At 40.3% G+C, this 27,524-nt stretch overlaps 1 protein-coding gene and 1 long non-coding RNA gene across 8 annotated transcripts in view; one reads left to right on the top strand and one right to left on the bottom strand.

Moving 5' to 3' along the window:
* LYRM4 (LYR motif containing 4) overlaps positions 1-27,524 on the bottom strand; it is a 180,839-nt gene that overhangs the window by 85,585 nt on the left and 67,730 nt on the right. The gene's annotated exons all lie outside the window — the stretch shown is intronic.
* LOC123385666 overlaps positions 1-27,524 on the top strand; it is a 30,862-nt gene that overhangs the window by 770 nt on the left and 2,568 nt on the right. The gene's annotated exons all lie outside the window — the stretch shown is intronic.

Raw genomic sequence — 27,524 nt, 5'->3', positions numbered from 1 at the left:
GATGAGGGTACACGCACTGCTTGTGGTCATTAGGAACCGGGTTACATGTACAGGAGCTGGCATATGGTTGGGATGACAGGGGTTGAGGTGTGAAAGCAAGGCCAGGAAGTGGTACTTGCTGAGCCCAAGTGGCCCTTTAGAAGCAAAAGGAAACAAGCTGGGCAGGGTCACTTGAAATGGGAGCAAAGAAGCCAAAGTGTATCTGTGCACCTGGGAAATGGAGATGTGCTTTAGGGAGGGAGCCGTGGAGCCAGTAGTGAGAGGAAAGGTTTTAGGAGAGTGGGCAGCTGAAGAGGATGAGCAGGCTTTCAGAGGTGGAGGTGGTGGGAACTGAGAGGGAAGTAGGACCGCTGAGGTGGGTAAAATTAAGGTATTCTTCGTGAGGTAAACTGGAGGGAACAGAGGATTTTGTGGCCTGGTAAGTTTGATTAGAACAAAAATGTCTGCTTAGTTGATAAATGGTAACTAGGACAAGGGGATATGATTTTGGATGAAGTTAACTGTACCCCTACCTCCGTTCTTATACTAAAATAAATTCTATACTCATCAAAAATTGGACATAAAAAAGTACCCCTAAAAGCACCAGAAGGAAATGCAAGAGAATTTTGGAATCTTGGAATGGGAATCTGGCGTGATGCTACATTTAAAGGCAATAAAGTAAAAAGTTAACTGCATAAAAATTAAAATCTCCTGTATACAAACATGTAGTAAGCAAGGCCAAACAATAAATGACAAATGGGGGAAATATATTTGTGATATGTATGACATGAAATAAAACAGTGAATAAATTAACACAGAAAAGAGACAGAGATAGTAGTATACATAAACTATCCTTAACTTGACCTGTAACTAAAGAGATACCACCTTTTAGAAATTGGATTGGTATAGACGAAGATGTTTGATATTCTGCAGAGTGTGAAGACAGGGTTTTGCTGGATGGTAGCAAGCTGGGCAATGTGGGAATGCTGGTATCTGTTTTCAATGCCCACATCCTCGACTTAGCTCTTCCTCCTCTAGGCCTTTATTCAACATGAAGACAGGTACCAGAATGTCCACTGCCGTACTGCTCATGATGGCACAGAGCTGAGATTGGTGCAATGTCCATCAGTAACGGGCCAGTTAGTTAAATTACAACAGATCATACTGAGGAATACTATTCAGCCACCAAAAAGGTTGTATGTTCTGATATGGGAGAATATATTATATTTAGTGGGGGGAAAAAGAGACCGTGAAAGAGTATTTTTAGTGTACTGTCCTCTGGTTTAAACAGAAAAGAGTGCACACATATGCACACACACACTACCTTTAAATGCACAGGAAATTTCTGGAAGGCTACATAAGACCCCTTACTATGGGAAAGTGAGATTTACATTTAGGAGAAAGATTGAGAGCAAATTTCTTCTTTTAAGGTTTTTTATATTGAAAATATAATATTTTGACTAAAAAATGGTAAGTAAAGAGATGTAAATGTCTGAAAGATCAAGTTGCCCAACTTGCAAGTCACAGGGCATTATTGGTTGTGTTCTGTTCCCATTCATTCTGATATTTGGTAGTGATCACCACATTAAGTGGAGCTTGATCCACTTGATCCACATCCTTAGGAGCTAGGGCTCACAGTCTAAATGTGAATCCTGGGTCTCTTACTTATTAGTGAGCGACAGTGGGTACCTAAATAACTGCTTTAAACTTCGGTTTCCTCATCTCATAGTACTGGTTGAAGGACTAAATGAAGACAGTACATGTAAATCATTTAGCATACGAAGTGTCCAATAAATGTGATCTAGTATCATTATTAATAAAGCTCCTTCATCTTATAGTTTGCTATTACCTTATTACATAGAATTCTTACTTGACTTGTGCTTTGCAGATTCTAAAACATTATTATCCTATCTTAGTTTTCACAGCAGCCAAAGTTTTACTGAGTTTCAGAGAAATTAAGTGGTTAGCCTAAGATCACAATCTAGGATTTAAAAGCATCTCTTTTGACTTCAAGGGTTTTTTTCTCGCCTGATCTTAGCTGTCTGAAGACCAAAAAGCCCACAAGACCCTATATTTTGACATGCGTTAATGTTGATTGTGAAATCCTAGGCATTAGTAACCATGGAGCTCTACATTACTTCATATGATACTTTGGACAGAGGAAACCAAAGTGCTGTTTAGAATGCCATTCTGTTGATGCTTATAACTTTCCTTAACAAGATTTAAGTACATCTCTACATGGTTAGTGGTAATAGCACAAGAAGTTAAAAAAGCACAGAAAAGAAAAAAAAAAAAAAAAACAAAGATGGCTAAATCACCTGTCCAAAAAAATCAATACATGCTTCATTTGCTCTATGAATCGGATCTCTGTTGTTTGAAATCTAGGCATTTTCGTTTGAGTACTACTGTGTTCAATAATTCTTTATATAACAGAAGTTGATCTGACCCAAAGAATTTTTTTCCTGAACTAGAAAAGTAGGCTGATATTGGCATCTTCATTTAGTAGACAAGACAAAGAGAATTTATGCAATTTTCTCAAGGTCCTTCAGTGAGTTAAGGGCAGAAACATTTGAGTTCAGCTGCTTGCTTTCAAATTTGCCTCAAATACCACACACCAAGATCACACTCTTCCTTGCTTTAATTTTTTTCATAGGACTTTCCCAGAATCAGTTCTGAATTTATTTTGGAAGAATAAAATATTATACTGAGCACACGAAGTAGACAGTACTTGAGTCTCAGTAAATTCTTTAATAGACTCAAAATAATTGATTTCCTTGAGTTTTTTTTTCTTTTTTTTAAACAGTTTGGCTCAAACTGAGAATGTACATTTTTTAAGTAGCTGTGACTTCTAAGTGCTCTCCTTATGTATAAATGTATTTTAGGGGCGCCTGGGTGGCGCAGTTGGTTAAGCGTCCAACTACAGCCAGGTCACGATCTCGCGGTCCGTGAGTTCGAGCCCCGTGTCAGGCTCTGGGCTGATGGCTCAGAGCCTGGAGCCTGTTTCCGATTCTGTGTCTCCCTCTCTCTCTGCCCCTCCCCCGTTCATGCTCTGTCTCTCTCTGTCCTAAAAATAAATAAACGTTGAAAAAAAAATTAAAAAAAAAATGTATTTTAGCACAATGTTTAAGCACAATGCTTAGGAAAAATCCACTTAGAAGAAAGTTCATTTGGTATTCTATAGTAGCACCATCTCTATTCTGAACTATACTAATAAGGAATCAATTAAATATGATGGCTCTAATAAGCTGTACATTGAAAATTAATTTAATGTTATTTATTTATTTGAAATCACCACCCCCCAAACACATACATACATGTATGCACAGTATATAATTGACCACTTCTGATGTGACTGAAAACTCAAATCCAGAAAACATCATTTAAATCAGTCATCTTCCTCTGACATCTTTGGAAACATTTTGGGTCAGACTCTTTCTGGGAACATAATGCAATTAGAAATCTCTGTGCCATATCTCAGCTGCCCAAAAATGAGTACTTAGAGGGAAAGAAGCAGACTGTGTAAGTTAAAATTCCTGTGTTTTTAATGGTGATGTGGAAGGACAGCTATTGATGTAAGTGACCTCAAAATCCCAATCTTTTCCCCAGTAAAGGCTGCTGAGAATTCACTGGCGTGTCCCATCCTAACTGAAAGAAAGATGAAAACATACCCAGACTGCAATTCCCACTGTGGGATGTTCCTGGTTTAGAGTCCCAAAGGTCAAAATCGAGGGTCTTTTATCATGGTATATTCTAAGATTTTAAGTGGAAAAGATATATCAGAGCTGTGGACTGGTCAGTCTAGGTTCTCGAATTAGTCTTCGATAGTGTTAATACATTAAGTTACAACAACTGAATTGATGTAACTGATCAGGGAAATTCAAACCCAAGTGCCATTCCCCAAACTGGCATAACTAGAGTTACTAGTGTTTTAGCTACGGAGAACAAATGTCAGTTATTGATTATGAGAGGTTAAGTGTTCACCGTGTAAGGGGGATTACAAGAGAAGCTGCAGGAACTAATTATGAATATAAAATACCCCAACTTTACTCTTGAGAAGTGAGAATCTGAGATGTGATCATACATATTTTTTATCAGCAAATAATGGAAAAGCTCCTAACAGTCTCACAACTACTTATCAGAATTAAAGCCAGTGTCTAGAATCACGAAATGGTGTAATGAGAATAGGCCTGAGAGAGCTTCTTGGAGAATGTGGTCTTGGATAATTTCATACCTTAATTTTGCAAACTGGTTTCTGAACCTGAGCCCATAGCTTCAAGAAAACCAGATAGCTTATGCAATACTTTGTCTGTGTATGTATATGTGTACATATTTCTGGGGAAAGGGTAAAGAGCTTTTATCACATATAAGGCATTGTGTTTAAAACCAGCCTCGAGAAGCGGCAAGATGGCGGCTTAGGAGGACGCTGGGCTCACTGCGCGTCCTGCTGATCACTTAGATTCCACCTACACCTGCCTAAATAACCCAGAAAACCGCCAGAGGATTAGCAGAACGGAGTCGCTGGAGCCAAACGCAGACGAGAGGCCCACGGAAGAGGGTAGGAAGGGCGGCGAGGCGGTGCGCGCTCCACGGACTGGCGGGAGGGAGCCGGGGCGGAGGGGCGGCTCCCCGGCCAAGCAGAGCCCCCGAGTCTGGCTGGCAAAAGTGGAGGGGCCTGACAGACTGTGTTCCCACAATAAGCGCGACTTAGCGTCTGGGAGGTCATAAGTTAACAGCTCTGCTCGGAAAGCGGGAAGGCTGGAGGACAAAGGGAGGGAGAGCTGCTGAGCCCCCTGACAACAGAGCTCAGTTTGGTGGGGAACAAAGGCGCTCGCCAGCGCCATCTCTCCCGCCCATCCCCCAGCCAAAATCCCAAAGAGAACCGGTTCCTGCCAGGGAACTTGCTCGCTCCGCGCAAACACCCAACTCTGTGCTTCTGCGGAGCCAAACCTCCGGCAGCGGATCTGACTCCCTCCCGCTGCCACAGGGCCCCTCCTGAAGAGGATCACCTAAGGAGAAGCGATCTAAGCCTGCCCCTCCTGCCCCTGTGCACCTTGCCTACCCACCCCAGCTAATACGCCAGATCCCCAGCATCACAAGCCTGGCAGTGTGCAAGTAGCCCAGACGGGCCACCCCACCCCACAGTGAATCCCACCCCTAGGAGAGGGGAAGAGAAGGCACACACCAGTCTGACTGTGGCCCCAGCGGTGGGCTGGGGGCAGACATCAGGTCTGACTGCGGCCCCGCCCACTGACTCCAGTTATACACCACAACACAGGGGAAGTGCCCTGCAGGTCCTCACCACGCCAGGGACTATCCAAAATGACCAAGCGGAAGAATTCCCCTCAGAAGAATCTCCAGGAAATAACAACAGCTAATGAGCTGATCAAAAAGGATTTAAATAATATAACAGAAAGTGAATTTAGAATAATAGTCATAAAATTAATCGCTGGGCTTGAAAACAGTATACAGGACAGCAGAGAATCTCTTGCTACAGAGATCAAGGGACTAAGGAACAGTCACGAGGAGCTGAAAAACGCTTCAAATGAAATGCATAATAAAATGGAAACCACCACAGCTCGGCTTGAAGAGGCAGAGGAGAGAATAGGTGAACTAGAAGATAAAGTTATGGAAAAAGAGGAAGCTGAGAAAAAGAGAGATAAAAAAATCCAGGAGTATGAGGGGAAAATTAGAGAACTAAGTGATACACTAAAAAGAAATAATATACGCATAATTGGTATCCCAGAGGAGGAAGAGAGAGGGAAAGGTGCTGAAGGGGTACTTGAAGAAATAATAGCTGAGAACTTCCCTGAACTGGGGAAGGAAAAAGGCATTGAAATCCAAGAGGCACAGAGAACTCCCTTCAGACGTAACTTGAATCGATCTTCTGCACGACATATCATAGTGAAACTGGCAAAATACAAGGATAAAGAGAAAATTCTGAAAGCAGCAAGGGGTAAACGTGCCCTCACATATAAAGGGAGACCTATAAGACTCGTGACTGATCTCTCTTTTGAAACTTGGCAGGCCAGAAAGAATTGGCACGAGATTTTCAGGGTGCTAGACAGAAAAAATATGCAGCCGAGAATCCTTTATCCAGCAAGTCTGTCATTTAGAATAGAAGGAGAGATAAAGGTCTTCCCAAACAAACAAAAACTGAAGGAATTTGTCACCACTAAACCAGCCCTACAAGAGATCCTAAGGGGGACCCTGTGAGACAAAGTCCCAGAGACATCACTACAAGCATAAAACATACAGACATCACAATGACTCTAAACCCATATCTTTCTATAATAACACTGAATGTAAATGGATTAAATGCGCCAACCAAAAGACATAGGGTATCAGAATGGATAAAAAAACAAGACCCATCTATTTGCTGTCTACAAGAGACTCATTTTAGACCTGAGGACACCTTTAGATTGAGAGTGAGGGGATGGAGAACTATTTATCATGCGACTGGAAGCCAAAAGAAAGCTGGAGTAGCCATACTTATATCAGACAAACTAGACTTTAAATTAAAGGCTGTAACAAGAGATGAAGAAGGACATTATATAATAGTTACAGGGTCTATCCATCAGGAAGAGCTAACAATTATAAATGTCTATGCGCCGAATACCGGAGCCCCCAAATATATAAAACAATTACTCATAAACATAAGCAACCTTATTGATAAGAATGTGGTAATTGCAGGGGACTTTAACACCCCACTTACAGAAATGGACAGATCATCTAGACACACGGTCAATAAAGAAACAAGGGCCCTGAATGAGACATTGGATCGGATGGACTTGACAGATATATTTAGAACTCTGCATCCCAAAGCAACAGAATATACTTTCTTCTCGAGTGCACATGGAACATTCTCCAAGATAGATCATATACTGGGTCACAAAACAGCCCTTCATAAGTTTACAAGAATTGAAATTATACCATGCATACTTTCAGACCACAATGCTATGAAGCTTGAAATCAACCACAGAAAAAAGTCTGGAAAACCTCCAAAGGCATGGAGGTTAAAGAACACCCTACTAACGAATGAGTGGGTCAACCAGGCAATTAGAGAAGAAATTAAAAAATATATGGAAACAAACGAAAATGAAAATACAACAATCCAAACGCTTTGGGACGCAGCGAAGGCAGTCCTGAGGGGAAAATACATTGCAATCCAGGCCTATCTCAAGAAACAAGAAAAATCCCAAATACAAAATCTAACAGCACACCTAAAGGAACTAGAAGCAGAACAGCAAAGGCAGCCTAAACCCAGCAGAAGAAGAGAAATAATAAAGATCAGAGCAGAAATAAACAATATAGAATCTAAAAAAACTGTAGAGCAGATCAACGAAACCAAGAGTTGGTTTTTTGAAAAAATAAACAAAATTGACAAACCTCTAGCCAGGCTTCTCAAAAAGAAAAGGGAAATGACCCAAATAGATAAAATCATGAATGAAAATGGAATTATTACAACCAATCCCTCAGAGATACAAACAATTATCAGGGAATACTATGAAAAATTATATGCCAACAAATTGGACAACCTGGAAGAAATGGACAAATTCCTGAACACCCACACTCTTCCAAAACTCAACCAGGAGGAAATAGAAAGCTTGAACAGACCCATAACCAGCGAAGAAATTGAATCGGTTATCAAAAATCTCCCAACAAATAAGAGTCCAGGACCAGATGGCTTCCCAGGGGAGTTCTACCAGACGTTTAAAGCAGAGATAATACCTATCCTTCTCAAGCTATTCCAAGAAATAGAAAGGGAAGGAAAACTTCCAGACTCATTCTATGAAGCCAGTATTACTTTGATTCCTAAACCAGACAGAGACCCAGCAAAAAAAGAGAACTACAGGCCAATATCCCTGATGAATATGGATGCAAAAATTCTCAATAAGATACTAGCAAATCGAATTCAACGGCATATAAAAAGAATTATTCACCATGATCAAGTGGGATTCATTCCTGGGATGCAGGGCTGGTTCAACATTCGCAAATCAATCAACGTGATACATCACGTTAACAAAAAAAAAGAGAAGAACCATATGATCCTGTCAATCGATGCAGAAAAGGCTTTTGACAAAATCCAGCACCCTTTCTTAATAAAAGCCCTTGAGAAAGTCGGGATAGAAGGAACATACTTAAAGATCATAAAAGCCATTTATGAAAAGCCCACAGCTAACATCATCCTCAATGGGGAAAAACTGAGAGCTTTTTCCCTGAGATCAGGAACACGGCAAGGATGCCCACTCTCACCGCTGCTGTTTAACATAGTGCTGGAAGTTCTAGCATCAGCAATCAGACAACAAAAGGAAATCAAAGGCATCAAAATTGGCAAAGATGAAGTCAAGCTTTCGCTTTTTGCAGATGACATGATATTATACATGGAAAATCCGACAGACTCCACCAAAAGTCTACTAGAACTGATACATGAATTCAGCAAAGTTGCAGGATACAAAATCAATGTACAGAAATCAGTTGCATTCTTATACACTAACAATGAAGCAACAGAAAGACAAATAAAGAAACTGATCCCATTCACAATTGCACCAAGAAGCATAAAATACCTAGGAATAAATCTAACCAAAGATGTAAAGGATCTGTATGCTGAAAACTATAGAAAGCTTATGAAGGAAATTGAAGAAGATTTAAAGAAATGGAAAGACATTCCCTGCTCATGGATTGGAAAAATAAATATTGTCAAAATGTCAATACTACCCAAAGCTATCTACACATTCAATGCAATCCCAATCAAAATTGCACCAGCATTCTTCTCGAAACTAGAACAAGCAATCCTAAAATTCATATGGAACCACAAAAGGCCCCGAATAGCCAAAGGAATTTTGAAGAAGACCAAAGCAGGAGGCATCACAATCCCAGACTTTAGCCTCTACTACAAAGCTGTCATCATCAAGACAGCATGGTATTGGCACAAAAACAGACACATAGACCAATGGAATAGAATAGAAACCCCAGAACTAGACCCACAAACGTATGGCCAACTCATCTTTGACAAAGCAGGAAAGAACATCCAATGGAAAAAAGACAGCCTCTTTAACAAATGGTGCTGGGAGAACTGGACAGCAACATGCAGAAGGTTGAAACTAGACCACTTTCTCACACCATTCACAAAAATAAACTCAAAATGGATAAAGGACCTAAATGTGAGACAGGAAACCATCAAAACCTTAGAGGAGAAAGCAGGAAAAGACCTCTCTGACCTCAGCCGTAGCAATCTCTTACTCGACACATCCCCAAAGGCAAGGGAATTAAAAGCAAAAGTGAATTACTGGGACCTTATGAAGATAAAAAGCTTCTGCACAGCAAAGGAAACAACCAACAAAACTAAAAGGCAACCAACGGAATGGGAAAAGATATTCGCAAATGACATATCGGACAAAGGGCTAGTATCCAAAATCTATAAAGAGCTCACCAAACTCCACACCCGAAAAACAAATAACCCAGTGAAGAAATGGGCAGAAAACATGAATAGACACTTCTCTAAAGAAGACATCCGGATGGCCAACAGGCACATGAAAAGATGTTCAGCGTCGCTCCTTATCAGGGAAATACAAATCAAAACCACACTCAGGTATCACCTCACGCCAGTCAGAGTGGCCAAAATGAACAAATCAGGAGACTATAGATGCTGGAGAGGATGTGGAGAAACGGGAACCCTCTTGCACTGTTGGTGGGAATGCAAATTGGTGCAGCCGCTCTGGAAAGCAGTGTGGAGGTTCCTCAGAAAATTAAAAATAGACCTACCCTATGACCCAGCAATAGCACTGCTAGGAATTTATCCAAGGGATACAGGAGTACTGATGCATAGGGCCACTTGTACCCCAGTGTTCATAGCAGCACTCTCAACAATAGCCAAATTATGGAAAGAACCTAAATGTCCATCAACTGATGAATGGATAAAGAAATTGTGGTTTATATGCACAATGGAGTACTACGTGGTAATGAGAAAAAATGAAATATGGCCTTTTGTAGCAACGTGGATGGAACTGGAGAGTGTGATGCTAAGTGAAATAAGTCATACAGAGAAAGACAGATACCATATGGTTTCACTCTTATGTGGACCCTGAGAAATTAACAGGAACCCATGGGGGAGGGGAAGGAAAAAAAAAAAACAGGTTAGAGTGGGAGAGAGCCAAAGCATAAGAGACTCTTAAAAACTGAGAACAAACTGAGGGTTGATGGGGGGGTGGGAGGGAGGAGAGGGTGGGTGATGGGTATTGAGGAGGGCACCTTTTGGGATGAGCACTGGGTGTTGTATGGAAACCAATTTGTCAATAAATTTCATATTAAAAAAAAAAGATTCTTAAAAAAAAAAAAGAAAAATGCTGTTACTATTTTGATAGGGATTGCATTAAATCTGTAGATTGCTTTGAGTAGTATGAACATTTTAACAATATTGTTCTTCCAGTCCTTGAGCATGGAATATCTTCCCATTTGTTTCATCTTTAATTTCTTTCATCTGTGGTTTATAGTTTTCAGAGTATAGGTCTTTCACCTCCTTGGTGAAGTTTATTCCTATGTATTTTATTTTCTTTAGTGTGATTATAAATGGGATTAATTTATCTTTCTGCTGCTTCATTATTAGTGTACATAAATGCAATGGATTTCTGTATATTCATTTTGTGTCCTGCAACCTTTATCAATTCTAGTAGTTTTTTGTTGGAGTCATTGGGGGTTTCCTATATATAGTATCATGTCTCGGTAAATAGTGAAAGTTTTACTTCTTACTTACCAGTTTGGATGCCTTTTATTCCTTTTCTTGTCTGATTGCTGTGGCTAGGACTTCCAGTACTATATTGAATAAAATTGATAAGAGTTGACATTCTTGTCTTGCTCTTAACCCTAGGGAAAAGCTGTCAGTTTTCAACATTGAATATGATATTAGCTATGAGTTTTTCGTATATGGCCTTTAATATGTTGAAGTATATTCCCTCTAAAACCTACTTTGTTGAACATTTTTATCAAGAACGAATGTTGTACTTTGTCAAATGCTTTTTCTGCATCTCTTGAAATGATCATACAGTTTTTATTCCTTGTTGATGGGACATATCACATTGATTGATTTGCAAATACTGAGCCATCCTTGCATCCCAGGAGTAAGCCCCAGTTGATTGCGGTAAATGGTTTTTTTTATGTATTGTTGATTCCGTTTGCTAATATTTTGTTGAGAATATTTATATCTATGTTTATCAGAGATATTGGCCTGTAGTTCTCTTTTTTTTGTAGTGTTTTTATCTGGCTTTGGTATGGGGGTAATATTGGCCTCAGAATAAATTTGGAAGTTTTCCTTCCTCTTCTATTTCTTGAAATAATTTGAGAAGAATAAGTATGGACTATTCTTTAAATGTTTGGTAGAATTCGGGGCACCTGGATGGCTCAGTCAGTTAAGCGTCCGACTTCAGCTCAGATCATGATCTCAGAGTCTGTGAGTTTGAGCCCTGCATCAGGCTCTGTGCTGACAGCTCAGAGCCTGGAGCCTGCTTCGGATTCTGTGTCTCCCTCTCTCTCTGCCCCTCCCCTGTTCATGCTCTGTCTCTCTCTATCTTAAAAATAAATGAAAACATTAAAAAAAATTTTTTTAATAAAAAAAGTAAAAAATAAAAATGTTTGGTAGAATTCACCTGTGAAGTCATCTGGTCCTGGGTTTTTGTTTGTTGGGAGTTTTTTTTATTACTGATTCAATTTTCCTGCTGATAGTCAGTCTGTTCAAATTTTCTATTTCTTCCTGCTTCAGTTTTGGTAAGTAATATACTTCTGGGAAATTATCCATTTCTTCTAGGTTGTCTAAATTATTGGCATATAATTTTTCATAATATTCTTCAATCCTTTGTATTTCTGTGATGCCAGTTGTTATTTCTACTCTTTCATTTCTGATTTTGAGTCCCCTCTCTTTTTTGTGTGTTTTCTTTTTATTTTTGTTTTTTGGTGAGTCTGGCTAAACCTTTATCAATTTTGTTGATCTCTTCAAAGCCAGCTCCTGGCTTTATTGATCTGTTCCATTGTTTTTTCAGTTTTCTATTTCATTTATCTCTAATCTTTATTATTTCCTTCGTTCTACTGGTTTGGGGTTTTGTTTATTCTTTTTGTAGCTCATGTAGGTGTAAGATTAGGTTGTTTTATTTGAGATTTTTCTTGCTTCTTGAGGTAGAACTGTATTGCTATAAACTTCCCTCTTAGAACATTTTTTGCTTCATCCCAAAGATTTTGGACCATTGTGTTTTCATTGATATTTGTCTCCATGTTCTGTTCTGTTTTTCTAAGTACATTTCATGCCCAGCATGGAGTCCAGCACCAGGCTTGAACTCATGACCCTGAGATCAAGACTTGAGCTAAGATCAAGAGTCAGACACCTAACCAATTGAGCCACCCAGGCACCCGTGTCTCCATGTATTTTCTGATTTCCTCTTTGATTTCTTTTTTGGCCCATTCATTTTTTAGTAACGTGTCATTAATCTCCATTTATTTGCGGTCTTTGCAGGTTTTTTCTTGTGATTGATTTCTAGTTTTTATAGCATTGTGGTCAGAAAGGATACATAGTATGACTTCAGTCTTTTTGAATTTGTTGAGACTAGTTTTGTGGCCTAATATGTGATCTATTCTGGAGAATGTTCCAAATGCACTTGAAAAGAATGTGTATTCTGCTGTTCTAGGATGGAATGTTCTGAATATATCTGTTAAATTCATCTGGTCCAGGGTGTCATTCAAAGCCACTATTTTTTTGTTGATTTTCTGTTTAGATAATGTGTCCCTTTTGATGTAAGTGGGTGTTAAGTACCCTACTATTCTTGCATTACTATTGATTGCTTCCTTTATGGTTGTTATTAACTGCTTTATACATTTGGGTATTCCCATGTTGCTGCATAAATATTTGCAATTGTTATATTTTCTTGTTGTATTGTCCCCATTATTATCAAATAGTGTTCTTCTTTGTCTCTTGTTACAGTCTTTGTTAGAGTCCATTTGTCTGATATAAGTATTGCTACCTCGACTTTCTTTCATATCCATTTGCATGATAGATGTTTCTCCATCCCCTTTTTAGTCTGCATATGTCTTTAGGTGTGAAATGAGTCTCTTGTGGGCAGCATACAGATGGGTCTTGTTTTCTTGGGATTTTTTTAATTGGTTTGTGTTTGTTTTTGTGGATCTTCTCTGTTCCTTTCTTCCCTTGCTCTCCCCATAAGTTCGCTTTTTTTAAGTGATCTACCTGGATTCCTTTCTCTTTATATTTTGCATATCTATGACCATTTGTGGTTACCATTAGGTTTGCATATAACATCTTTTGCATATAGCTAGCACTCTCTGGTTAGTTGTTAGTCACTTAAGTTTGAACTCATTCTTTACTCCTCTCCCCTCCACATTTTAGATTTATAGTGTCATACTCTACATCCTTTTATTTTGTGAGTCCATTGACCAATTTTTATAGCTATACTTATTTTCACTGCTTTTGTGATTCCTACTTTCTTACTCTTACTTAACGATCTTTTCTTTCCACTCAAAGAATCTCCTTTAACATTTCTTGTAGGGCTGACTTAGTGGTCATGAATTCCTTTAACTTTTGTTTGTCCAGGAAACTCTTTTACTTTTCTTCTATTCTGAATGATAGACTTGCAGGATAGAGTTTTCTTGGCTGCAGAAGTTTTCCTTTCAGCACTTTCAATATATCATGCCACTCCCTTCTGGCCTGCAAAGTTTCTGCTGAAAAATCAGCTGATAGCATTATAGAGTTTTCCTTATATATAACTATTATATTTTCTCTTGCTACTTTTAAAATTTTCTATTACTACTTTTTGCCATTTTAATTACTATGTGTCTTGGTGTGAATCTGCTTGGCTTGATTTTCTTGGGAGATACCTGTGCCTCTTGGATATGGATTTCTGTCCCTTCTCCAGATTCAAAAAGTTTTCAGCTATTATTTATTCAAATAAATTTTCTGCCCCCTTGTCTCTCTCTTCTCCTTCTGGGATCCCTGTAATGTGTATATTATTATACTTGATGATGTCGCTGCGTTCCCTAAATCTATTCTCATTTTTTACAATTTTTTTCTCTCACCTGCTCATCTTGATTACTTTTCATTACTTTGTCCTCCAGGTCACTGAGTCGTTCTCCTTCCTCTAGTCTACTATTTATTCCATCTAGTATATTTTTAATTTCATTTATTGCATTCATCTCTGATTGGTTCTTTTTTATCTCTGTTAAGGGTCTCACTAATGTTCTCCACTCTTTTCTCATGTCCAGTGAGTCTTTATGATCATCATTTTAAATTCCCTACCAGGCATATGACTTATCTCTGTTTTGCTTAGGTCTCTCACCATGATTCTGTTCTGTTCTTTCATTTGGCACATATTCTTCTGTCCCCTTATTTTGTCTGTCTCTGTTTCTGTGTTAGGAAATTCAGCTACATCTCTTGCTCTTGATAGTAGTGACCTGATGGAGAAGAGATCCTGTGGTGCCCTGCACTGAAGTCTCCCCTCTTCACCGGAACTTGGCATTTTATGGGTGCCTCGTGTGTGTGTTTTGTGCACCCTGCTGTTTTGGCTGTGCGTTTTCCTTCAGTCCAGTCATCTTCAGTGGTTATCTTTATCTGTTGTGGGCGTGTTTGGTTCCATTGGTATTAGTGGGCCAGTCTGGGGCTGTCTTGGGCTTGAGTTGAGTCAGACCAGGCATGTGCAAAATGTTGTAGCACCGAACTGCAGGGGACTTTCCCTGTGTTGTCCCCTGAGAAACTTTCATTCATGGGTGGGCCTGCAGTCAGAATAGTGTCTGCCCGCACCCCACCCCTGGGGCCACAGTCTGACAGGTGTGTATAGTTCTCTTTCCCTCTCTCAGGGGCAGGAGTATCTTTGGACTGGTGCTGACCCCTGTTGGGGCTGCATGCATACTGCCAGGTATGTGGCACCACATTGGATGGGCTCTGGCCAAGAGCTATTGGAGGGAGTGGACCTGCAACATGCGGAGGCTGGGTGAGCAGTGTGTGCAAGGTTTGCGCACAGGTCCACTGGAGGAGCAGACCTGCAGCGCAGGGACTGAGACAAGCCTGGCTGGAGGGAGTAGATCCACTCAAGTACAGTGGTGGGGGGAGAAGCAGTATTAGCAGGTTAGGTACCTGGTTCCTGCAGGTGCCTGTGTTTTTTTGCTGTGGAGCAGGGGAGGGAAATGGCACCTGCTAGTTCCTTTGTTCCCGGAGGAGTCCCCCAAGGATCTCTTTCCCTCCAGGACAGCTCTCCCTTCTATAAGCCTCAGGCAGTTTTCAAACTGCTGCTTCTATACAGTATCTCTGTGGGCTTTTTGTTGTGCTGTCTCTTTAAGGGCAGGGATTCATTTCCCTTCCCAGCTGTCCCAGAGCTGAGCCAGCTGATTTTTAAAATTGAATGTCTTTAAGTTTCCACTGGTTGTAAGAACTTATGATATTCAGCCCCTCTGGTTTTCAAAGCCAAATGTTATAGGGATTCACCTTCCCAGTGTGGGGGTCTGTTTCTCTCCCCTCTTTGCGCCCTGGAGTCCCTTTCTCCCACAGAGAGCCCAACAAGTGCATTTAGCTCCCCACCGCATCTCTGCTCTACCTACCCTCTTCAACCTCTTCTCTACATTTAGTTGTGGAGTTTTCTCTGCCAGTCTTCAGGTCATCTTCTGGGTTATTTACACTGATGTGTTATCTAGTTGTATCCCTGGGAGGAGGTGAGCTTAGGGCCCTCCTACTCCACCATCTTCCCAACGGTCTGGTATCGAGGCTGGTTTTATATATTTGGGGGCTCCGGTATTCGGCGCATAGACATTTATAATTGTTAGCTCTTCCTGATGGATAGACCCTGTAACTATTATATAATGTCCTTCTTCATCTCTTGTTACAGCCTTTAATTTAAAGTCTAGTTTGTCTGATATAAGTATGGCTACTCCAGCTTTCTTTTGGCTTCCAGTCGCATGATAAATAGTTCTCCATCCCCTCACTCTCAATCTAAAGGTGTCCTCAGGTCTAAAATGAGTCTCTTGTAGACAGCAAATAGATGGGTCTTGTTTTTTTTATCCATTCTGATACCCTATGTCTTTTGGTTGGCGCATTTAATCCATTTACATTCAGTGTTATTATAGAAAGATATGGGTTTAGAGTCATTGTGATGTCTGTATGTTTTATGCTTGTAGTGATGTCTCTGGGACTTTGTCTCACAGGGTCCCCCTTAGGATCTCTTGTAGGGCTGGTTTAGTGGTGACAAATTCCTTCAGTTTTTGTTTGTTTGGGAAGACCTTTATCTCTCCTTCTATTCTAAATGACAGACTTGCTGGATAAAGGATTCTCGGCTGCATATTTTTTCTGTCTAGCACCCTGAAAATCTCGTGCCAATTCTTTCTGGCCTGCCAAGTTTCAAAAGAGAGATCAGTCACGAGTCTTATAGGTCTCCCTTTATATGTGAGGGCACGTTTACCCCTTGCTGCTTTCAGAATTTTCTCTTTATCCTTGTATTTTGCCAGTTTCACTATGATATGTCGTGCAGAAGATCGATTCAAGTTACGTCTGAAGGGAGTTCTCTGTGCCTCTTGGATTTCAATGCCTTTTTCCTTCCCCAGTTCAGGGAAGTTCTCAGCTATTATTTCTTCAAGTACCCCTTCAGCACCTTTCCCTCTCTCTTCCTCCTCTGGGATACCAATTATGCGTATATTATTTCTTTTTAGTGTATCACTTAGTTCTCTAATTTTCCCCTCATACTCCTGGATTTTTTTATCTCTCTTTTTCTCAGCTTCCTCTTTTTCCATAACTTTATCTTCTAGTTCACCTATTCTCTCCTCTGCCTCTTCAAGCCAAGCTGTGGTGGTTTCCATTTTATTATGCATTTCATTTGAAGCGTTTTTCAGCTCCTCGTGACTGTTCCTTAGTCCCTTGATCTCTGTAGCAAGAGATTCTCTGCTGTCCTGTATACTGTTTTCAAGCCCAGCGATTAATTTTATGACTATTATTCTAAATTCACTTTCTGTTATATTATTTAAATCCTTTTTGATCAGCTCATTAGCTGTTGTTATTTCCTGGAGATTCTTCTGAGGGGAATTCTTCCGCTTGGTCATTTTGGATAGTCCCTGGCGTGGTGAGGACCTGCAGGGCACTTCCCCTGTGTTGTGGTGTATAACTGGAGTCAGTGGGCGGGGCCGCAGTCAGACCTGATGTCTGCCCCCAGCCCACCGCTGGGGCCACAGTCAGACTGGTGTGTGCCTTCTCTTCCCCTCTCCTAGGGGTGGGATTCACTGTGGGGTGGGGTGGCCCGTCTGGGCTACTTGCACACTGCCAGGCTTGTGATGCTGGGGATCTGGCGTATTAGCTGGGGTGGGTAGGCAAGGTGCACAGGGGCAGGAGGGGCAGGCTTAGATCGCTTCTCCTTAGGTGATCCTCTTCAGGAGGGGCCCTGTGGCAGCGGGAGGGAGTCAGATCCGCTGCCGGAGGTTTGGCTCCGCAGAAGCACAGAGTTGGGTGTTTGCGCGGAGCGAGCAAGTTCCCTGGCAGGAACCGGTTCTCTTTGGGATTTTGGCTGGGGGATGGGCGGGAGAGATGGCGCTGGCGAGCGCCTTTGTTCCCCACCAAACTGAGCTCTGTTGTCAGGGGGCTCAGCAGCTCTCCCTCCCTTTGTCCTCCAGCCTTCCCGCTTTCCGAGCAGAGCTGTTAACTTATGACCTCCCAGACGCTAAGTCGCGCTTATTGTGGGAACACAGTCTGTCAGGCCCCTCCACTTTTGCAAGCCAGACTCGGGGGCTCTGCTTGGCCGGGGAGCCGCCCCTCCGCCCCGGCTCCCTCCCGCCAGTCCGTGGAGCGCGCACCGCCTCGCCGCCCTTCCTACCCTCTTCCGTGGGCCTCTCGTCTGCGTTTGGCTCCAGCGACTCCGTTCTGCTAATCCTCTGGCGGTTTTCTGGGTTATTTAGGCAGGTGTAGGTGGAATCTAAGTGATCAGCAGGACGCGCGGTGAGCCCAGCGTCCTCCTAAGCCGACATCTTGCCGCTTCTCAGTAACAGCATTTTTCACAGAACTAGAACAGTTCTAAAATTTGTAATGAACCACAAAAGTCCCCGAATAGCCAAAGTAATCTGGAAAAAGAAAGGCAAAGCTGGAAGTATCACAATTTCAGATTTCAAATTATATTACAAAGCTGTTGTAATCAAAACAGTATTGTACTGGCACAAAAAGAGACATACAGATCAATGAAATGGAACAGAAAGCCCAGAAATAAACCCATGATTATATGATCAATTAATCTTGGGAAAAAGAGAGTCTCTTCAAAAAAAAGGTGCTGGGAAAACTGGCCAACTACAAGAAAAGTATGAAACTGGACCACTTTCTTATCCACACACAAAAATAAACTGAAAATGGATTAAGGATCTAAATGTGAGACCTGAAACCATAAAAATCCTAGAAAAGAACACAGGCAGCAATTTCTCTGACATTGGCCATAGCAACATCTTTCTAGATATGTCTCCTGAGTGAAGGGAAACAAAAACAAAAATAAATTATTGGAGCTATTTCAAAACAAAAAGCTTCTGCACAGCAGAGGAAACAATCAATGAAACCAGAAGACAACTTACTGAATGGGAGAAGACATTTGCAAATGACCTATCTGGTAAAGGTTTAGTATCCAAAATATATAAATTCTTTATATGACTCAGCAACCAAGTAACAAATAATCCAATTAAAAATGGGCAGAAAACATGAACAGACATTTCTCCAAAGAAGACATACAGATGGCCAACAGATACATGAAAAGATGCTCAACATCACTCATTAGGGCAATGCAAATCAAAACTACAACGAGGTATTCACCTCACACCTGTCAGAATGGCTAAAATCAACAATGCAAAAAACAACAAATGAATGGTGAGGATGTTGAGAAAAGGAACCCTCATGCACTGCTGTTAGGAATATAAACTGGTGCAGCCCCTGTAGAAAACAGTATGGGGGGGGGGTTCTTCAAAAAATTAAAAATAGAACTACCCTATGATCTAGTGAGTGCACCAGTGGGTATCTACCCAAAGAATACGAAAACACTACTTTGAAAGGATATATGCAGCATTATTTACAATGGTCAAATTATGCAAGCAGCTCAAGTGTCCATCGATAGATGAATGGATAAAGAAGATGTGGCATATTTATGCAATGGAATATTATTCAGCCATAAAAGAATGAAATCTTGCCATTTCCAACAACATGGATGGATCTAGAGTATAATGCCAAGTGAAATAAATTAGAAAAAGACAAGTACCATATGATTTCACTCATGTGGAATTTAAGGAACAAAACAAACAAAGGAAAAAAAAAGAAGACAAAAACCCCACAAACTCCTAACTATAGAGAACAAACTGAAAGTTACCAGAGGGGATGTGGGTGGGGGGAGGGTGAAATAGGTAATGGGATTAAGAGCACACTTTTCATGATGAGCACCGAATACTGAATGGTACAACCAGCATTAGGGGCCTCCTGACATGATGCAAAGGGAGAATATCATGGTACTAAAGGAGTGTTCCTGCCAAAGTGATTATTCTGAGTGTAATAATAGAGAAAGAATCTCACACATTCATATTAGGGAACATTCTAGACTATGTCAATATCATGAAATTTGCCATAAAAGAAAGAGGAACTCTTCTCTGTTAAAGGAGCTTTAAGAAACATGAATACAGGGGCGCCTGGGTGGCACAGTCGGTTAAGCGTCCGACTTCAGCCAGGTCACGATCTCGCGGTCCGTGAGTTCGAGCCCCGCATCGGGCTCTGGGCTGATGGCCCAGAGCCTGGAGCCTGTTTCCAATTCTGTGTCTCCCTCTCTCTCTGCCCCTCCCCTGTTCATGCTCTGTCTCTCTCTGTCCCAAAAATAAATAAAAAAACGTTGAAAAAAAAAATTAAAAAAAAAAAAAGAAACATGAATACAAAATGCAATGCTTGATCCTCAAATGGATTCCAGATTAGGACAAAAAAGTTAAAAAAAGGTATTATAGAACAATTGGAAAAATTTGAAAATGGGCTATATATTTGAAGTATGGATTGATGCTCAATTTTGAGGTGTGAAAACAGCTGTGATAATGCAGAACAATGTCCTTGTTCTAAGAAGATATATATTGAAGTATATAGAGGTAGTATTATGCCTGCAACCTATTTTCAAACAGTTCAATGAAGAAAGAAAAAAAGAAAGGCAAATAGGAGATAAAGCAAATGTGGCAAAAAAAAAAAAAAATGCCAACATTGGTGGAATTCAGTAAAGGGGAAAATATTCATTCTTTTACATAAACTGTTTAAGTCCAAGTAAAATAGTAATTTTTTTTTTAAAGAAGAAAACTAATATAGAGAACAATATGCTACTTTTCATTCCAAAGAAACATGCCTGAGATGCTAGTTTTAGTAGTCAGCCCATAACTATCCTGGGTTCCTACCATAGGCACTGGGACAATGCGTATGGAGTAGAGCACACATTGGGAAGGGTCAATCATAAGCCTCTTCCAAGTTAAATCTGCAAACCTATATACATGTTATCAGTAAATATCACAGGCATTATAAAATGAAGATGAGGGACACCTGGGTGGCTCAGTTGGTTAAGCATCAGACTTCAACTCAGGTCATGATCTCATGGTTCGTATGAGCCCCGTATCAGGCTCTGTGCTGACAGCTCAGAGCCTGGACCCTGCTTCATAAAGATTCTGTGTCTCCCTCTCTCTCTGCCCCTCCCCAGCTTGCACTTGGTCTCTCTCTCCTTCAAAAATAAATGAACATTAAAAAAAAAATAAAATGAAGATGAGAATTTTAACTTACAACAAAATACTGATGCTCACCCCCCATTAATAAGCTAAGAAATAACTTCCAGTCAAAATGCAGAGCTAAAGTGAAATAAGCCATACAGAGAAACACAGATACCATATGGTTTCACTCTTATGTGGATCCTGAGAAACTTAACAGAAACCCATGGGGGAGGGGAAGGAAAAAAAAAAAGAGGTTAGAGTGGGAGAGAGCCAAAGCATAGGAGACTGTTAAAAACTGAGAACAAACTGAGGGTTGATGGGGGGTGGGAGGGAGGGGAGGGTGGGTGATGGGTATTGAGGAGGGCACCTTTTGGGATGAGCACTGGGTGTTGTATGGAAACCAATTTGACAATAAATTTCATATATTGAAAAAAAAATAAAATAAAATGTAGAAAAATGAAAACAAAAACAAAAACAAAAACAAAATGCAGAGCTAATGAAAGCCTGAGATTTATAAAAGGCAATGAATGAGTCTATAACCCACTTCTTCAGAGACACAGTCCATTTCCTTGCTGAGTAGTATACTCCCCATAGGACCTTGTGAATGAGTTTTAGTGTGTGTCACTTCTGAATGAAGATGATGAGGGGTGGAGGGTGTGGTGGTTGGGGGTTGGGTGGAGAGAACTGCTGTGACCAAGGAAGGAGGGATCCAAGAGCAGTGTCTGGCCCTGTCATACAATGACATCCCCACCAGGTGAGCAGGATTAGAAAAGTACAGACTAAGCACACTTTGTCCTCACCTCCCTGAATGTATCCTAGATGTTCTGAAAAAATACTCCTCCTCACATTCTCCCAAATATGACATGTAGGGAGGATCTATTAGAAAAAAAGTTAAGGCAAATGTTAAAAAAAAAAGTTCTGAGGTCCTAATAATTATTATACTGTTGGGACGATTAGACCTCTGTGCTTCACAGTTTCCTCTTGTTAGAGAAAAGCACACTGCTTGTGAGGGGCTTGTCCTGGCTTGAGTGGGAATGTGCTTCTGTGGAAAGGGCACTGCTCCTCTGTTCTGTGATCACATCAACTCTTCTCAATTGGTGTGGAGTTAAAAGACATCAAACCCACAACAAGCTATACTTACAATAAGGTATACTCATAATGTATCCAAAGTGTGTTTGGGCATAAAAGCTTAATCCCCATTTGTAGTTTGGTAGATACAATAATAAAAAGCATACAGTCCTATAGGCAAAAATCTAACATGCAAGATCGTTGATCAAGAAAATGAAAGGGCTGATATTATAGAAGAACCTGGAGTGACAGTACACCTCCTGTTGAGCAATAAGCTCTATTTCAGCATCTCCATATACTACGTGTGATTATTTCCCCATAAAAATACATTTAAAGAATGTCTTGATAGCTTTATTAAAAGCAGTATTTGTGAAGACTATGAAGTTGTAGGTCATTAGCTGCTCCAACTGAAGAAACATGTGATGGAAGGGCAGGGCTCTTGGACTCTTTCTAAAGCAGGTAATTTTTACAGAGAGAGTAGAGAAAAATGGCCAGAAAGAGATAAGATGTTAGTGGACAGATTCTGTATGTAGCATCTCCGTTCTTCCCATTTTGGTCTTTGAAAAAGAGGCAGCAGGGAATCTTAGAGAAGAGAAACTGTGGAGGGGGAAATAGAGTTTCCCAGCTAGTCAGATGTGCTAAAAATGGCAAATTGAAGTTGTTCTCTAATTATCTAACAATCTAACTAACAAGAGACCTCTGTGTATGGCTGATACAGACAAAAGCAGACAAGGAAAGAAGACCGGAGACCTGACAACCTCCCTAGGCTGAAACTGGGAGTCAATTGGTAAAGGCCCTTAGAAAGTCAGATAATAGGATTATAGGTCCCTTAAAAGGAGCCTACTAATCAAAGTCTGCATATATGGTTTGGTTGACAAAAGTAAGGAAACTAGGAAAATGGACACACAGCATTGAGGTACCTGCAAATTATATCTAAACAAAAACAATAACTGAAATTAATGGCTTAGGTTTGATTTCAGGGGCTTTAACAGAAATATGATCTAATAGTTTAAAAGTATGTTAGGCAGGGCATGAAAACCAACAGAATGTGTCTATGTCTATGTGTATGTCTCTGTGTATATAGTACATGTATATCCATAGGGGGGAAGGAGGGAGGTAGGGGAGGAGGGAGAGAGAAAAAGAAAGAGAGAGACAGAGACAGAGAGAGATAGATGGATTTATTTTAAGGAACTGGCTCACCTGATTGTGGAGGCTTAGCAAGTAGGGGGCAGTCCACCAGACTGAAGACTCACAGAGAAGAGTTGCAATTGGAGTCCAAAGGCCATCTGCTAGCAGAACTCCTTCTTGCTCAGGGTACGGTGTGGGAAGGTATCAGCTTTTTGTTCTACTCAGACCTTTGAGTGACTGGATGAGGGCCACTCATATCATAGACAGTAATCTGCTTTACTCAAAGTCCACCCACTTAAATGTTAATCTTCTCCAAACAATATCTTTACAGAAATGCCTAGAATAATGTTTGACCAAATATCTGGGCACCTTGGCCCAGCCAAATTAACCATCACAAAACCCTATCTTCAGGGCCTGAAAAGTAGTAGTTCTGTCACTTAGGGGTAATAAATCAGATCCAAAGGAATGCTTCTAAGGAAGGAAACAACAAACAAACAAACTAGTTACAAGGGCTAAGATAATAAATCTAAAGTTATGAAATAAGATAAAAACTGTCAGTAAAGTAGGAATAGAGGGGAACTTCCTCAACTTGATACAGAATATCTACAAGAAATCCAGCGCTAACATCATACTTAACAGTGAAAAACTAGAAGCTTTCCCAGTGAGATCAGGAACAAGGCAAGGATGCCCCCCTCACCACTCTTTTCACCATCATACTGGAAGTCATAGTTAATGGTATAAGACAAGAAAAAGAAATAAAATATAAACAGATCAAGAAGAAGTTGTGAAGTAAGCACTAGATGTGGTTTTCACTCACACCCTTGATCTTTACCAAAAACCAATGAACACAAAAAAAACCTAAGATATGAGATATCTGTAATTTAGTAGGATCACTGATTCTATGTAATAATGGAATAACTAACATTCATAAAGTAATCTTATATTCACAAAGTATTTTCACATTTATCATCTCATTTGATGATAAACTTGTATGGTAGATAGGGCTGGTAAGTTCATGATTAGTGGTGCCAGAGTTCAAATTCAAATCCCTTAACTCCAAATCTTGTGCTTTTTACACTATTCTATGTGAATTTCTAGAGTATGTTTTTCTCTCCCAACAAATAATTAGGTATTAAAATACGAACATGGGGCACCTAGGTGGTTTAGTTGGTTAAGTGTCAGACTCCTAATCTCGGCTCAGGTCATGATTTCATGGTTCGTGGGATTGAGCCCCGCAAAGGGCTCTGTGGTGACAACAGGAAGTCTGTTTGGGATTTTTTTTCTCTCTCTCTCTCTGCCCTTCCCCTGTGTGCACGTGTTTTCTCTCAAGATAAGTAAAAAAAAAAAAGTGAAAAAAAGTATGAGTGCAATTCTTTACTAATGTGAAGTTCTGACTTTTATCTTTTCTACCTTCCAAGCCTATACCTCATAAGTAAACCTACAGAATCCAGAAAATCATAGAATGCTCTAGAACTGTGCTGTCCAATATGGTAGCCACTTGCTACAAGCAGCAATTTAAATTTAAATTTAAATGAATTAAAAGTGAAACTTCAGTTACTTAGTCACAATAGCCACATTTCAAGTGCTGAATCAATAGCCACATGTGGGTAGTGGCTACTGTGTTAGGCAGAACAGACATACAACATTTTTATCAGCAGAGAAAGTTCACAAGAAGACTCAGGCTAAATCATCCAGTCATCCATTTCAGAGTAGAAAGTACCAAGATCTAGAAGTTATATAACCTATTCAAGATCACACAGCTCAGTAGTGGAAAATATAGGTCTCTGAACTCCAATTCACTGTTTTTCATGCTATACAATTTTACTAGATGAAAGCCAACAGATCTACATAAATCTTTATCAACCCATAGTTGGCAGAAAACTAGTTTCTACGTATTTAGAACATACTTCCCAACTTTCCTTTTCAAGCTTCTAAACTCTCTCTGTTCCCTTTCCCCTAAGAACCTTATCCATGAATGGAAGGAACACAGACAGAAATTCACTGTTCATTAATTCAACACATATTTAACTATTTACTTTGTGCTGAAATTAGCCAGAGTTGTTTTCTGTTGACTACAACTATGGATCCCGATTGCTGATACACGGGGATGAGGAAGGAGAAAACACAGAGACTATCTCCCAAACTGACATTTGCCTTTAAATAACAGTCAACTTCAAGCTACCAATTTGGGGATTAGGAAATAAATGTTACCTCCTCTTGTACACTGAAAGCTCCTTGAAGACCTTTTCACTGCACATTCCTAATAAATCTTGTGGAAGGATACATATTTGATAGGGTTTTGCCTTTTGGGTAAGAGCAGAAGATGGCAGCAGTAAAAAATAGCCACAGTCCTTCTTCTAGCAACACGGGAGACTGGACAGTATTCATCTTGACCCATGCCAACAGGTATTCCCCTGGTATACTGCTAATAATGAGCATCAGCTTTATAGTCCTTAATTTTAAAATTTCTCTTCCCTGGCAAAATGATGAGGTGCCAAGAGTTCTGGGAATAACCTCTAAAATGCTCTGTTTCCTCATCTGCAAAGTGGGTGTAAGACCTATCTCATGGATAGGTCCTATCCTAATCCTCAAAGGAGGATTAAAAGCAATGAAACCATTAACCCCTATAAAAGCATCAAGTATTATCATGATTGTTTTTTTTTAAACTCTTCAGTAGAGGTGAAAGTATGTCTTAATTTTCCATTCATGTAGAAAGCTACTATCTTTATAGTTGAAAATTATCCATAAATGACCACATCAGAAATAAGGAAAATATATGTTTACCCATGCAACTTTAATGTGTGTTTACATTGTATTTATATTTACTTGGAAGTTATCTACATGTGCTCCTGTGCTATGAAATTATGCACATTATAAAATATATACAAGAATATACATTTAAAAAATGATAAAAACTATGAGAAGTCCTATATTTTCTTCTTGTACCTCACAGGATTGTCCTGCATAATCCCCCCACCTCACCTTGATGATCCAGAGGATGACAGTTTTAAAGTAAAGCAATGTCTGAATTGATGTTTTAATCACTGGTTGCATTAAATTAACCTTACTTTGCAGAGAGATGTTAATAAAATCCAACAGTGGCAAGCGCCTCTCAAAATGACCTCAGGCAGCCTGTGCCTGGATATCTTCAGGGATAACAGTGAAAGGGCTGGTGTCACAATGCCAGAAATGGTTCATTCCAGTGCTGAATGGCTGCTTTATTGATTCACATAGTAATTCCCTTTCTCCCTAATACACATTGTAAGCAGTAGGAGGACAGGGGCAAGGACTAAATCTGTCTTATCTATTGCTGTGTCCCAGTGTCTAGAACAGTGTCTAGTACAGAAAGATTTGCAGAATTAATGTATAAATGGTGAGGGTTTTTTTTTAGAGAACTCTTCCTCCCATCTAGTTCTGGCTTTATAATGTAAAAACACTAACAGTGGCACATACCACACTTACTATGAGCCAAGCACCATCAAAAGCACTTTCCACATATTAACTTACCGAGTCCTCATGACAACCTTAAAAAGTAAGTACTGTCAAAAGTCCTATCTTAGCTGAGGAAAGTGGGACACAAAGTGGTCAACTGACTTGTCCAAGGACAGGGGTTGGGTGAGTGGCTGAGCTGGGATTTGCTGGGGCCCATGTGACTCCTGGGTCCACATCTGTAACTGCCCCACAACATCACCTCTCACCAGGTCAGAGGGCTGGCCCCACTTCTGCTGTCTGTGTGCATGGAAGACAGTGTCTCATCTCCTTGGGAAGGATCTTCAGGCACAGCAGGACAGAGCATCTGAGCTTTTCACTCTTTTTTTTTCTGAGCCAAACATTCTAGTGTCTTCAATTGCCTAAGAGATGATGTGGATTCAGTTCTTTGACAACCTGTGGGTCTCCCTCTCCTTTGGGTTTGGTCAAGTTTGTCCCTGAAAGGTAAAAAGTCCACCTGTGGACCCTGAGAGCCCTGGGTTTGAGTCCTGGCCTTGCAAAGTCACTATTTGACTCTCAGCAAATAACCTTAGCTCACGAAGCCTCCGTTTCTGCTACTGAAAAATGAGTTGATAAAGAGTTTCTTCTTTGCATGAGTGCTAACTGTCCTTATGTTCAAATTCCTCTCCCAGGAAGAGGATTGGCACAGCACATCACTTGCAGGGGAGACGCATTGACATTCATTTGGACAATAATGCTGAACTTTACGGGAATGTATTGTACTGGCTTGGGAAACAGCTTTCTTCTCTTTTCACTGGAATGATTTGGCCCTTTAACTTAATTTTATATGGTGACACTGACTCAATTCTGTCTCCTGCTACACAGTTCTTCCTTTCTCATAGGAAAAAAATCCTCATAAAGACAATTTATAATACATCAAAATATTGACAGAAACTTTAAATCTTAATGTCTGAAGATATCTGTGGGCATGATTTATTGCAGAAGTTCTACTGTTATAACTTGGCAATTAGGAAATATTGATAAATGCAAACACATTATTGATGCCAATTAAAAAAAGCACAAGATTGATGAGCTTCCCAAAGTGCTTTGACACAGCAGTTAGAGAGTAATGCCCATCAATACATATCCAACCACTATAAATGCCAAGGGAAATTAGGCTGCAAGGAAATAAGGGGTGCTTTCACATTAAA

Source organism: Felis catus, chromosome B2, assembly GCF_018350175.1.
Source record: "Felis catus isolate Fca126 chromosome B2, F.catus_Fca126_mat1.0, whole genome shotgun sequence".
Lineage (NCBI taxonomy): Eukaryota > Metazoa > Chordata > Mammalia > Carnivora > Felidae > Felis > Felis catus.
The sequence above is the reverse complement of the archived record's forward strand: the minus strand, read 5'-3'. Positions and strand labels throughout refer to the sequence as shown.